The sequence below is a fragment of the Mirounga leonina genome, unplaced genomic scaffold (assembly GCF_011800145.1).
Source record: "Mirounga leonina isolate KUSES-001 unplaced genomic scaffold, KU_Mleo_1.0 Mir_204, whole genome shotgun sequence".
NCBI lineage: Eukaryota > Metazoa > Chordata > Mammalia > Carnivora > Phocidae > Mirounga > Mirounga leonina.
The window spans coordinates 17986955-17999371 of NW_023270513.1; positions in this window are offsets into that span (position 1 = coordinate 17986955).

Below are 12417 nucleotides of genomic sequence, written 5' to 3' on the forward strand. Positions count from 1 at the left end.
GAAAAAATGTTCAACATCATTAGCCATCAGGGAAATTCAAATCAAAACCACAATGAGATACCACCATACACCAGTTAGAATGGCAAAAATTAACAAGGCAGGAAACAACGAATGTTGGCAACAATGTGGAGAAAGGGGAACCCTCTTACACTGTTGGTGGGAATGCAAGTTGGTACAGCCACTTTGGAAAACAGAATGGAGGTTCCTCAAGACATTAAAAACAGAGCTACCCTATAACCCAATAATTGCACTACTAGGTATTTACCCCAAAGATACAGATGTAGTGAAAAGAAGGATTCAGGATTATACCATTGTCATAACTATTATGCATCTTCTGATAAAATACACACATAGTACTAAATGCAGGCAAATGACAATGTATTGTTCTTAATCATATTTTCAATAATGATTGGGCAACTTTAATCATATAATGTTAGATTTTATTTATTGTGCCCTTCCAGTGTTGTGCTTGAGCCAGCTGGTACCAGCTTCTGAGATGTGATTAAGAACATCACTTCCTGGGTGCCTGGGTGGCTCAGATGGTTAAGCGTCTGCCTTCGGCTCAGGTCATGATCCCAGGGTCCTGGGATCGAGTCCCGCATCGGGCTCTCTGCTCCTTGGGAGCCTGCTTCTCCCTCTGCCTCTCTCTCTCTGTCTCTCATGAATAAATAAATAAAATCTTAAAAAAAAAAAAAAAAAAGAACATCACTTCCTAACTCTGCATTGACAATGGTGACAACACTCACAACTTGAAATTGACCATGATGAGAATATTTGTATCATGAAAATCAACAAATTCTATAAATCAGGGCTTTTTTTTTTTTTTCTTTCAGAAACCTGGTTGTCAGACATTTACCAGCACACCGTCAGGCTCTCCAATGTGTCAGGCATTTTGCTAGACATTTTAAATTCATTACGTTATTTAATCTCCACTCTAGTTATGAATTATTATTTCTGTTTTGTAAATTTGGAAACTATAGCTCAGAGATATTAAGTAACTTGTCCAATATAACACACAGCTAATAAACGGCAGAGCCATGAGATTCCTAAGATCACCTCTTTTTTCTACTGTATCTCATTATACAGCTACTGTGAGTTGGTAAGCACTCTAGTAAGCACAATGGGATATTCAGTTGAATAAAATACAGCTAATTTCTTAGTCTCAAGAAGCTCATAATATGTTTGTTACAGATAGCATCCAGAAAATATTTATCAATATATTAACAAAATTTTGTGTTAGTTACCAGGACGTAAATTGAACAATATTTCAAGTGGCAAACTTCCAATGTGTTGTTAATGTAAGAAGATGATTATCATTTTTTGCTGAGAAAATAGAAAAAAATCGTACAAAACTTCATTAATTTCCTGTCACTCAAACTTGTCAAATCAATTGTCTATATTCTTACTCTCTGCCTTCTCTCATGTAATAGGAAAGGTTTCCTTGCTCTCATAAGACCCCTACATTTGTGTTCCAGATTCCATTCTTCTTCTTCATCTCCAGAGCTTCTTCTTTTCCTCCAGCAGCTTTAATTTATTCGTCTTTAACTGTATCATTACCTTCAACATACAAATATGCTCTATTTCATATCTGTCATTTTAAGAAAACTATCCTTCTCTTTACTATGTGATATTGAACAATATACTTAACATCTCTTGATCCTATTTATGCCCATCTCCACCTACTGCACTATGATGCCACTCTCCTTCAAAGTTGCCCAATCGTTATTGAAAATGATATTAAGAACAATACATTGTCATCTGCCTGCATTTAGTATTATGTGTGTATTTTATCAGAAGGTGCATGATATTTATGACAATGGTATAATCCTGGAGTGTCCAGGGTTCAAGTCCCTGTTCAGGCGACAATGGTATAATCCTGAAATTTGAAAAATAATAAAAGTATACAACGTATGTAAAGGAGCCTTCAGAACTCTTCTCCAAAATGTAAACAATTAATACCTGATTATTACATCTCATAGTTATTCAATAGCTTTAATTGACATCTTCATTTTTTTCTCACATCATTTACAATCCTTTCCTGTTTAAATAAATTTTTTTTATTTTTTTATTTTTTAAAATTATTTATTTATTTATTTATTTATTTATTTGACAGAGAGAGAGACAGTGAGAGAGGGAACACAAGCAGTGGGAGTGAGAGGGAGAAGCAGGTCTCCTGCAGAGCATGGAGCCCGATGCGGGGCTTGATCCCAGGACCCTGGGATCATGACCTGAGCCGAAGGCAGACACTTAACAACTGCGCCACCCAGGCGCCCCTAAATAAATTTTTTTTAGTGGGAAGAAGAGTAGAAGAGGCTTTCAACATGCAGAATTACCCTTATTTGATGTAGAATTCATATCTAACCATGACCACAGCCATCAATTTCTTTTATGATAGATCTCATTATTTGCTATCAAAATATTTATTTTGTTGTCTTCAACCTCTTCAAAAAATTATTTTCACTAATAGTAGTATGATCTTTCCTTCATCCCAAACCTTTTATTATTGGATTTCAAATGTTTAAAGTGTTTTACTGATGCTTAGAGATAAATTTCTGACTAATGAAATATTCTTTCAATTCAAAATCTTGAAGGACTTTAAAATACCAATCTAACCATTCTGACAGGTGTAAGGTAATATGTTGTTGCGGTTTTGATTTGCATTTTCCTGATGACTAGTGATGCTGGGAATCTTTTCATGTGTCTATTGGCCATCTGTATGTCTTCTTTGGAAAAATGTCTATTCAGGTGCTCTGCCCATTTTTTTTAAACCAAATTATTTGTTATTTTTTTGGTGTTGAGCTGCATAATTTTTAAATATATTTTGGATATTATCTCCTAATTGGATATGCTATTTGCAAATACCAAAAGCACAAGAAATAGTAAGTTTTGGTGAGGATGTGGAGGAAAAGGAATGCTTGTGCACTGTTTTTGAGAATGCAAATTGGTACAGCCACTGTGGAAAACAGTATGGAGGTTCCCCCCCAAATTAAAAATAGTTACCATGTATTCCAATAATTCCACTTCTGGGTATTTACCCAAAGAAAACAAAAACACTAATTCAATGGGGCTCCTGGGTGGTTCAGACAGTTAAGCACCTGACTCTTGATTTCAGCTCAGGTTATGATCTCAGGGTCCTAGGATCAAGCCCTGCATTGGGATCCCTGCTCAGTGGGGAGTGTGTTTGAGATTCTCTCTCTTCCTCTGCCCCTCCCCCCTGCACGCTCTCTCTCTCTTACTCTCTAAAATAATATACAAATCTTTAAAAAAACTCTAGTTCAAAAAGATCTATGCACCCTTATTTTACGGTAACAATATTTACAATAGCCAAGATATGGAAGTAACCCAAGTGTCCATCCATAGGTGAATGGATAAAGATGTGGTACATATGTACACACACACAGACACACACACACACACACAAAGGAATATTACTCAGCCATAAATAAGAATGAGATCTTGCCATTGTCAACAATATGGATGGACCTAGAGGGTATAATGCTAAGTGAAATAGGTCAGTCAGAGAAAGACAAATACCATATGATTTCACCCATATGTGGAATTTAAGGAACAAAACAAATGAACAAAAAAGAGACAAAAAATAGACTTTCAAATACAGAGAACAAATTGGTGGTTGCCAGAGTGAAGGTGGGTGAGGAGAGGGGTAAAAGAGATAAAAGTTATCAAGAGTACACTTATCTTGGGGCGCCTGGGTGGCTCAGTCATTAAAGCATCTGCCTTCGGCTCAGGTCATGATCCCAGGGTCCTGGGATCGAACCCCGCATCGGGCTCCCTGCTCAGTGGGAAGCCTGCTTCCCCTCTCACACTCCCCTTGCTTGTGTTCCCTCTCTCGCTGTCTCTCTCTCTGTCAAATAAATAAATAAAATCTTTTAAAAAAAAAAGAGTACACTTATCTTGATGAGTATTGAGTGATAAATAGAATTATTGAATAATTGTATTGTACACCTGAAACTGTTATAACACTGTATGTTAATTATACTTTAATAAAAAGGGAGAAATAAATAAAATTCCAAGTCTACAGATTAAAAAAAGTTACCTTTATTGCTAGAATTGCTTTAACTTGTTTATTTATTTTTATTTATTTTTATTTTTGTATTTTATTATTTTTTAAATTTATTTTTAAATTTAAATTCAATTAATTAACATATAATGCATTATTTGTTTCATGGGTACAGGTCTGTGATTCATCAGTTTTATATAATAGCCAGTGCTCATTACAACGCATACTCACCCTAATATCCATCACCTAGTTACCCCATCCTCTCACCCCCCTCCCCTCCAGCAACCCTCAGTTTGTTTCCTAAGATTAAGAGTCTCTTACGGTTTTTTTCCCTCTCTGGTTTCATCTTGTTTCATTTTTTTTTTCTCTCATCCCCTATGATCCTATGCCTTGTTTCTTAAATTCCACATATCAATGAGATCATATGATAATTGTCTTTCTCTGATTGACTTATTTCGCTTAACTTGTTCTTTAAAGTATGTTATCTTATAGAGGATTTTTAAAATTTTATTATGTTATGTTAATCACCATACATTACATCATTAGTTTTTGATGTAGTGTTCCATGATCCATTGTTTGCATATAACACCCAGTGCTCAATTCAGTACGTGCCCTCTTTAATAGGCATCACCAAGCTGACCCATCCCCGAACCCCTCTCCCCTCTAGAACTCTCAGTTTGTTTCTCAGAGTCCATAGTCTCTCATGGTTCGTCTCCCCATCCAATTCCCCCTCCCTTCATTTTTCCCTTCCTGCTATCTTCTTCTTCTTTTGTTTAACATATAATGTATTATTTGTTTCAGAGGTACAGGTCTGTGATTCAACAGTCTTACACAATTCACAGCACTTACCATAGCACATACCCTCCCCAATGTCTATCACCTAGCCACCCCATCCCTCCCACCCCCCACTACTCCAGCATTTTCAGCTATATCCTAGAGGAGAAGTACTGAGTTTGGAATCAAAGTAGAATTGAAAATCTATATGCATGAGAGTCTATGCAATTATTTCTCTCAAGGTTTTAATGCAGGAATCTATCTTTGTATATGTGCACTACCCCCATGGAACCATGCTTCATCACCCTGCAGGGATGCAGAATCTATGAGCAAATAGACCTTGGATGTACACTATGGGTTTTGTTGTTATGCTAAGATTTTTTCATCCCCATTGTCATTTTTTGGCAATTTGTTTGTAAAATATGTATGTACATTAACATACACTTTTAATATTAAAAGTCATATATCATGCAACTTTTCCTTACTCATGGAAACCACAAAATAATTTGATTTGTTTATTCTTATTCATGACTTTAAATATGTTTAACTGATTCTTAGTGTGTATACAAAACATCTGGAGAGTTTCTTTAAAAAAATAAATTTGAAGACACTACCTTTGGAAATTCTGATTCAAGAAGTCTGAATTGGAGCATGAGAACTATATGTATGAAAAAGCTTCACAAGTGATTCTAATGTGTAGCTGGGATTATGAATTGATGTCTTGAGCAGTTATTCATATCCATAAGGCAGAGAATGCAATGTTTATTTTCTAGAGGCCAGCTACTGAAAGAGAAGTCCTCAAACCAGCAGCATCAGCATTACATGGAAGTTTGGTAGAAATGTAGCACACGCCCCCACCCTAGACATGCTGAATCAGAATCTGTATTTAACAAGACCCCAGATGATTCATAAGTGCATTAAATTTTGAGAAACACTGAGCAGTTGAGCAGATTTAGCTATTTTAAAGTGAGAAAAAAATGCCAACTTTCTTCATAGGAAATGATAATGAAGTTAATATCTCACAGTAGAAACATTATTTATCCTTCCTGAATACAAACTCTAGATTTCTAAGTGGTTGTTGAATAATCTCTTTATTTATCTTCTGAATGAACTTAAATGGCTTCCTGTTTTTCAGCTGAAATTTTTCTTGATTTCACTTTGGAAATAGACTCTCAGATCTCTTTAAGATGTATTCTGATATCCTTTGTTCACAGCACCTTTGGATTCACAGTTGAACAAGTTTGGGCTTTATGCAGGTAAAAGTGCATTTATATTTGATTTTGTTAAAGTTAGTAGACAGAGGTCCTCTATACACTTCAGATTTCATAGGGCATGTCAGTGGGCTTTAGAAATCAGGGTCAAAATCAGGCAATTCTGCGTTTCTCATGGCACTGCAGAATTCTCCCCTACATGCTTTGCTACCATTGCCTCTGTTGCAAGGCAGACATAAATAATTCCACTCCCAAAATTCTTATGTTAAAAGTGAAATAATCAGCCCAATATTTCAAAAATCCATAAATCATCTGTTCATAGTAAAGAGACTCATTGCAAGTATTAAATAACATTCTTTATAATATAAAAAATGGCCTTTCATATGCTCTCCCTCCCTTTATTGCAGGGTCATATATCTAAATGGATAATTACATGTAAGCAAAAGAAAGTAACAGATTCATCAAATAAGCTATTGCTATAAATTGTAATATTTTGTGTTACACAAATATGGTTGCAACCTAACAAAATAGTATATGAATGCAAATTCCAGTTGTTAAAATTGGATTGATATTACTTAAAAAGAGTAATTTAAACATTTAAGTTTTAGGAGTGTAAGGAAATCAAAACATAGTTCAAATCTGAAGAAGAGTTATGCCATTCAAAAGAAACTAAAGAGCACTAACTTGTATTTTAATAATCAGTAATAAGGGTTATGAGGTGTTGATTACAGTCTACATATGACCTTTTTAGGTTTCTAGGTAATGTGCTTCAATTAATTGTCTGTGGCATCATAAAGAACCATTTTCACTGTAGCATGACTATGAAGTGTTATAAAATTCTCTCAGTGCAGCTGAAGTATGAAATGTACAAATGACCTTAGCACTAAGCAGTACCTCATTGTGTTAATGCAGATTCTCTATTGGCCTAAATTACAATGCAGTAAAATATCCGACTAGCTCAACTAATGCTTTCCTATAAGACATGCTGAGTTTTTTCATAGAAATTACCACAGTTTTAAAGTTATATTTCATTATCAGCTGTCTAAATATACACTGAAATCTGAGACTTTTAGTATTTCCATAATGAGCCAAATTAGAATATACTATTGAAACAACTTTAACTCTTATTGAAGGATTTTCTATTTTTCTCTAGGCTTGTCACAAACCATGAAGAAAACTAGGAATTATTTGTTCACCATTTATTTTTCTGTCTACTATGTGCAAATCAATGAATATGTATGTTTGCAGATAAGAAAAATAGTAATAACAATAGGTAGATAAGACAATGTTCTTGTCCTCAAGGAGTTCACAGAACAAAACAAGGAATTTACAATTACCACGGGAATCTAATTATCTCTCCTTCAGAAATAAATAGTAATTCTAGAAGCAGATATATTATGAGTGGATTGCAAGCTTATATGTATGTTGGTGTTGAAGGAGGGAAGGAATGGTGGGAAATAGAATACCTTCACATTTACTTCTCAAGAGAGGAAGGGAGAAAGATAATACAAAACTCAAATGAAAACACTGGCAATCTGGAAGCTTCCTGCCTATCATCTTGCTTCAGGAACTCTGCTGTATTCCAAACTCAAATGCATTAATGCCATTTCTGTGACAGCAATTTATGAAATTCATTCTTCCATCACTCATTTTAATTAGAATTATACAAGAATTTATCATGTATCAACAGGCAGGGCATCATTTCCATTTCTTGGGCCTGTATTTATATTTCATGTCATGTAATTAGACCTATTCACTGTGCTGAAAGGGAGCTGCCCCCTATTAAAATATTGAAATAAAGGGTCTTCCCGTTAAGACAGTATCTGAGCCCTGGAACCATTCTATCCAGCTTACTTATAATTTATAATTTGTAATTCTATTGTGATACTCCCATGAATATACATGTGCATGTGTGTGCACAGAGAAAAAGCTTTCTCTAAGTTCTCATACATTTCTTCTCGAGATTACTTGTATTTATATTTTTTTAAGTTGAGATATAATTAACATTGAAAATATTATTTTTAAAGAATTCTCCAGTTTATTGAGTTAACAGAAACATGATAATTGTGTAATTGAGAAGTACCTTTAATAACATTATTATAAAATATAAAAAGTCACACGTAAGAAAATAAAATCACCTTAGTTATACCAAAGGTAATGACTACTGCTATTTTATTTGCTTATGAATTTTTCCTTGCCTATATATTTTAGGGTTCCACTATATATATGGTTTTATACCCTACTTTTTATGTCTCACCATATATTTTAAAGTAATTTTAAATGAAATCTACTAATATTTTTGGTTTGCATTTTAGGTTTGTATGTCATTATTGAAGCTATTACACCATGAGGCCTAAAAATATACCCTTAAAGTATAAGCCTAGATAAGCTGTTAATTTTAAATTATGGCATTACCAAATATATTCTGTGTGCTAGTAGTGTATTCTTTTATTCTTACCTACTAGCCTATGGACAGAAAACAAAAGCATTGAAGATATTCTACATAAACTTTTAAAACATGGAAGAGGAATATAATTTTGGAAACATATATTTATTCATTAAAAAGTATCTGAATTTGCTTACATATTTTTTCCTATTCAGTAGGTTTTTCAAGTCCATAACAGAAATTTTAGTTGTCCATTCAACTAAGAAAAGTCATTGTTTTTACAATGCTCACAGGTACAAGAAGACTTCATCTCTAGGAATTTAAAATAAAACTGATGAAAATAGATTTTAACATGGCATTTAAAGATTAAGAATAACATTACTGAAAAGCAAAGGGTCATTTTTTAAAGATCTCTGGCATTGGGGGTCAGAAAACTGTAAAGGGCACTGGAAATTTAGTTGCTGGTCTGCTGGGAGATAGTGAAAAAATGGAGATGAAGTTAGGTTTTACTGTTGGCCCAAAGTAGTGCCAAAAGTCCTCTGGAACAGGAGGTGGAGTGTAACAAAAGGAGACTAATAGAAAATGGGTTAACCAAGCAGCAGAATAAACTTGGGAGAACAAGGTGAATTAACAACAACAAAAGATAGGTAAGAAGTAGGGGGTTGACCAGATCGATATCTAGACTGACTAAAACTTGGGTTAACAAGTGGATAGAAAGGTCTTGCAGACATATGTATGCACACACATGAACACACACACACATACACACACACACACTCACACAGAAGCAGTACTAAAGGCTGTAATTTAGGAATCCTTTGAAGATGGTTTCAAAGGAAAAAAAAAAAAGCTTAGAGGGGCTATCATTTTTGCTCTTCCATGTCAATTCCTTTTACCAGAGAGATTATAAATATGCTTAGAATGAAAGGCAAAAGATCAAAGTAGATTTTGTTAGGCATTTAATTCTGTTGATTTTCCCCAGAATCCATTACCAAGAGGAGAAAAGGGGTGTAGCTTTTTCAGAAAGGGTTTGCAAGCCTGCAAATTAAAACATTACATCATTCCTGTTTGTGAAAGTCTTAATCATCCTTCAATATACCTGTCACTATAACTATGAGTCCTATTCTTATGGGTTTTATTTTCCTCTGAATTCACCCATGGTTTAACAACATATATTCTGCCTCATGTTAATTTTTTTTATGTTTGTTTTATCCCCACTAGAAGCTTCACAGAGACAAAAACTTTGTTTCTATTTATATATATTTTTTTCTTTTTTGTGTTTGTGCCTGGTGAATTTGTAATGTTCTGTTATTGAAAACCTTACTATCCTCCCTCAATATTATTCCCACTGTTTTGGTTTTTTTTAAGATTTTATTTATTTATTTGAGACAGAGAGAATGAGAGAGAGAGAGAGAGAGCACATGAGAAGGGGGAGGGTCAGAGGGAGAAGCAGGCTCCCTGCCGAGCAGGGAGCCCAATGCGGGACTCGATCCAGGGACTCCAGAATCATGACCTGAGCCAAAGGCAGTCGCTTAACCAACTGAGCCACCCAGGTGCCCTATTCCCACTGTTTTAATATTGATTTTCTGTCATCAAGGGTGAAGGAACCCTACACTACAAGGTATCTTAAACAGTGGTCCTCAATCATTTGGATGCATCAGAAGCATTTGGAGAACTTGTTAAACACAGTTTGCTGGGCCCCACATCTAGAGTTTCTGACTCTGTGGAGCTGGGGTAGGCCTGAGATTTTGCATTTCTAACATATCCCCATTTGTTGCTGCTGCTCCTGGTGGGGAGTTTGTCAACACTATCCTCTAGGGTTTGGCATACTATAGCCTCAGGTCAAATCCTGTCCTCAGCTTTTTTCCCCTTTATAACTATTTTATTGATGTATAATTCACATGCCATACAATTCAAGCAATTGAAGTGTGCAGTTCAATGGATTTTGTTAAATTCACAGATTTGTGAAACCACCACAATTTAGAACATTTTCATTATTCCAAAAAGAAACCTGCACCCGTTAGCAGTCACACCCCATTCCCCCCTACCCCTCAGCACTCCTCAGTGCAGTTGTTGTAGGACTGAGAGCTGAAAATGTTGTTTTAACTCTCTAAAAGTTTATAAATAAAAAGCAAAGATGAACATGTGACAGAGACCTTATGTGGCTCACATAGATATTTACTACCTAACCATTTACAGAAAAAGTTTGTTAACCCTTTTAGACATAGACTATACCATTATTGAATATAAAACTGCAACATCTCAAAGTCAGACACTAATAAGGAAGCAAAAACAATTTTTTTCACAATAGTCTAATTGCCTCCTGCCTTAGTTCCATGATTGATCTGTCAGAGGCAATAATAAGTGAATTATTAGAAAGATTAACTACTAAGATGACAACAATCCCAATTAAATAATCTTAGAGTTGAAGAGGCTTGAAGAGATAATGTGATGAGGAATGGGCTCCAGATTTAATTCCTCTGCAAAACTGTCTGATTTTGGATCATCAGTTCCTAATCTCTCTCAGCCTCAATTCTTGCTTTTTATTCAAATTGAAGTATTTGGGTATTATTTATATATCTTCATTATTGACCTCAGAAGTTTATTGTGAGAATAATGAAATGTCTTATAAAGTACGAAATGAAAATACCTTATAAAGTATCAAATATAAAAGTATAAAGTTGGTATTATTGGTCAAACTTCCTAACTTGTTCAAGAAAACTAGGGCTGCCAAATAGAATATTTGCATGGTACATATATGAAAACATTATTAGTTCTTTATCTGAAATTCATATTTAACAGGCTTTTTTACTTTTATTTGATATTTAACAGCAACTCTAATATTAACATTATCCTATTTGTACATTATATTACGTGCTTTGGAAAGTAATTTAACATGTATCATTTAAAGAAACATGAATATTTGTAGTAATGGTTATATCATTATCCCTATGGTACATAAAAGGATAATGAGGTTTAGTGAAGTTAAATTACTTGGTAAAAGTAATGCAAAAAGTAGGTATGTGTCAAGTGTTGGAATCAGTTTTTGTTTACTGGGAGTTCTTTAAATCTGTGTTTCCTAACTCTTTTGGACTCAAGAATCTCTTTCAAAGTATACATAATTTTGAGAAGCAATTAGGAAGTAAGTAATTACTTAATGAGTTTTTTAAGTAAAAAGTAAAAAAAATCACTTTTTAAAAGTTTTGTTTGGTATATGATAAAGTATGTTAAAGGTTTATTTGGACTAAACATTTTATTAAAGGATTCATTAAAATATACTTTAAAAAATATCATGTGTTTAAAAACAAATTTCACCTATTCCCATTTAACAAGTGACTCATTATGACAGCAGTTGGAAGTTTTGTCCTAATAGTTATTCTCCTCTTCTTTTGAAATAGAAACTAGTTTTTAGCTGGACACATGGCTTCTCAGATTAAATCCTACATTTCTCAGCCTCTCCTGGGCTAGGTGTGGCCTTATAACTAAGACAGTGTTTTTTTAAAGGAAAGAACCATGCCTTTTCTTTGCCTCTGACTCATTCCTGCTGGCTGAATGCATATGTGATGGTAAACCTTTTGGATCATGAAGTGGAAGCTATGTGATAATAATGAGAGAACAGCAAACTAGAAGCCTGTGTGAAGCCAACTTATCCTTGAGCTGCTTACCTTCAGTCTTATTTTGCATGAGATAGACATAAACTTCTATGTCATTTAGGATGACACGGCTGCCAAATAAGAAAGTTGATGACCAAGGGCCCATCCTACACATTTCATTAGCCAAATAGATGCCTTAAAATGTGCATTGTGGGGCACCTGGCTGGCTCAGTTGGAGGGACTGTGACTCTTGATCTTGGGGTTGTGAGTTCAAGCCCCATGTTGGGTGTACAGATGACTTAAAAATAAAATCTTAAAAAAGAAAACTTGTATCTTTTTGTACACTAAATTCACTTTCAAATTATACCTCATGTGAGTTCATCTGATTGGAAGAAGAAAGTCACAACTGTGCTGTAAAGAGTATGAAAAATGCAA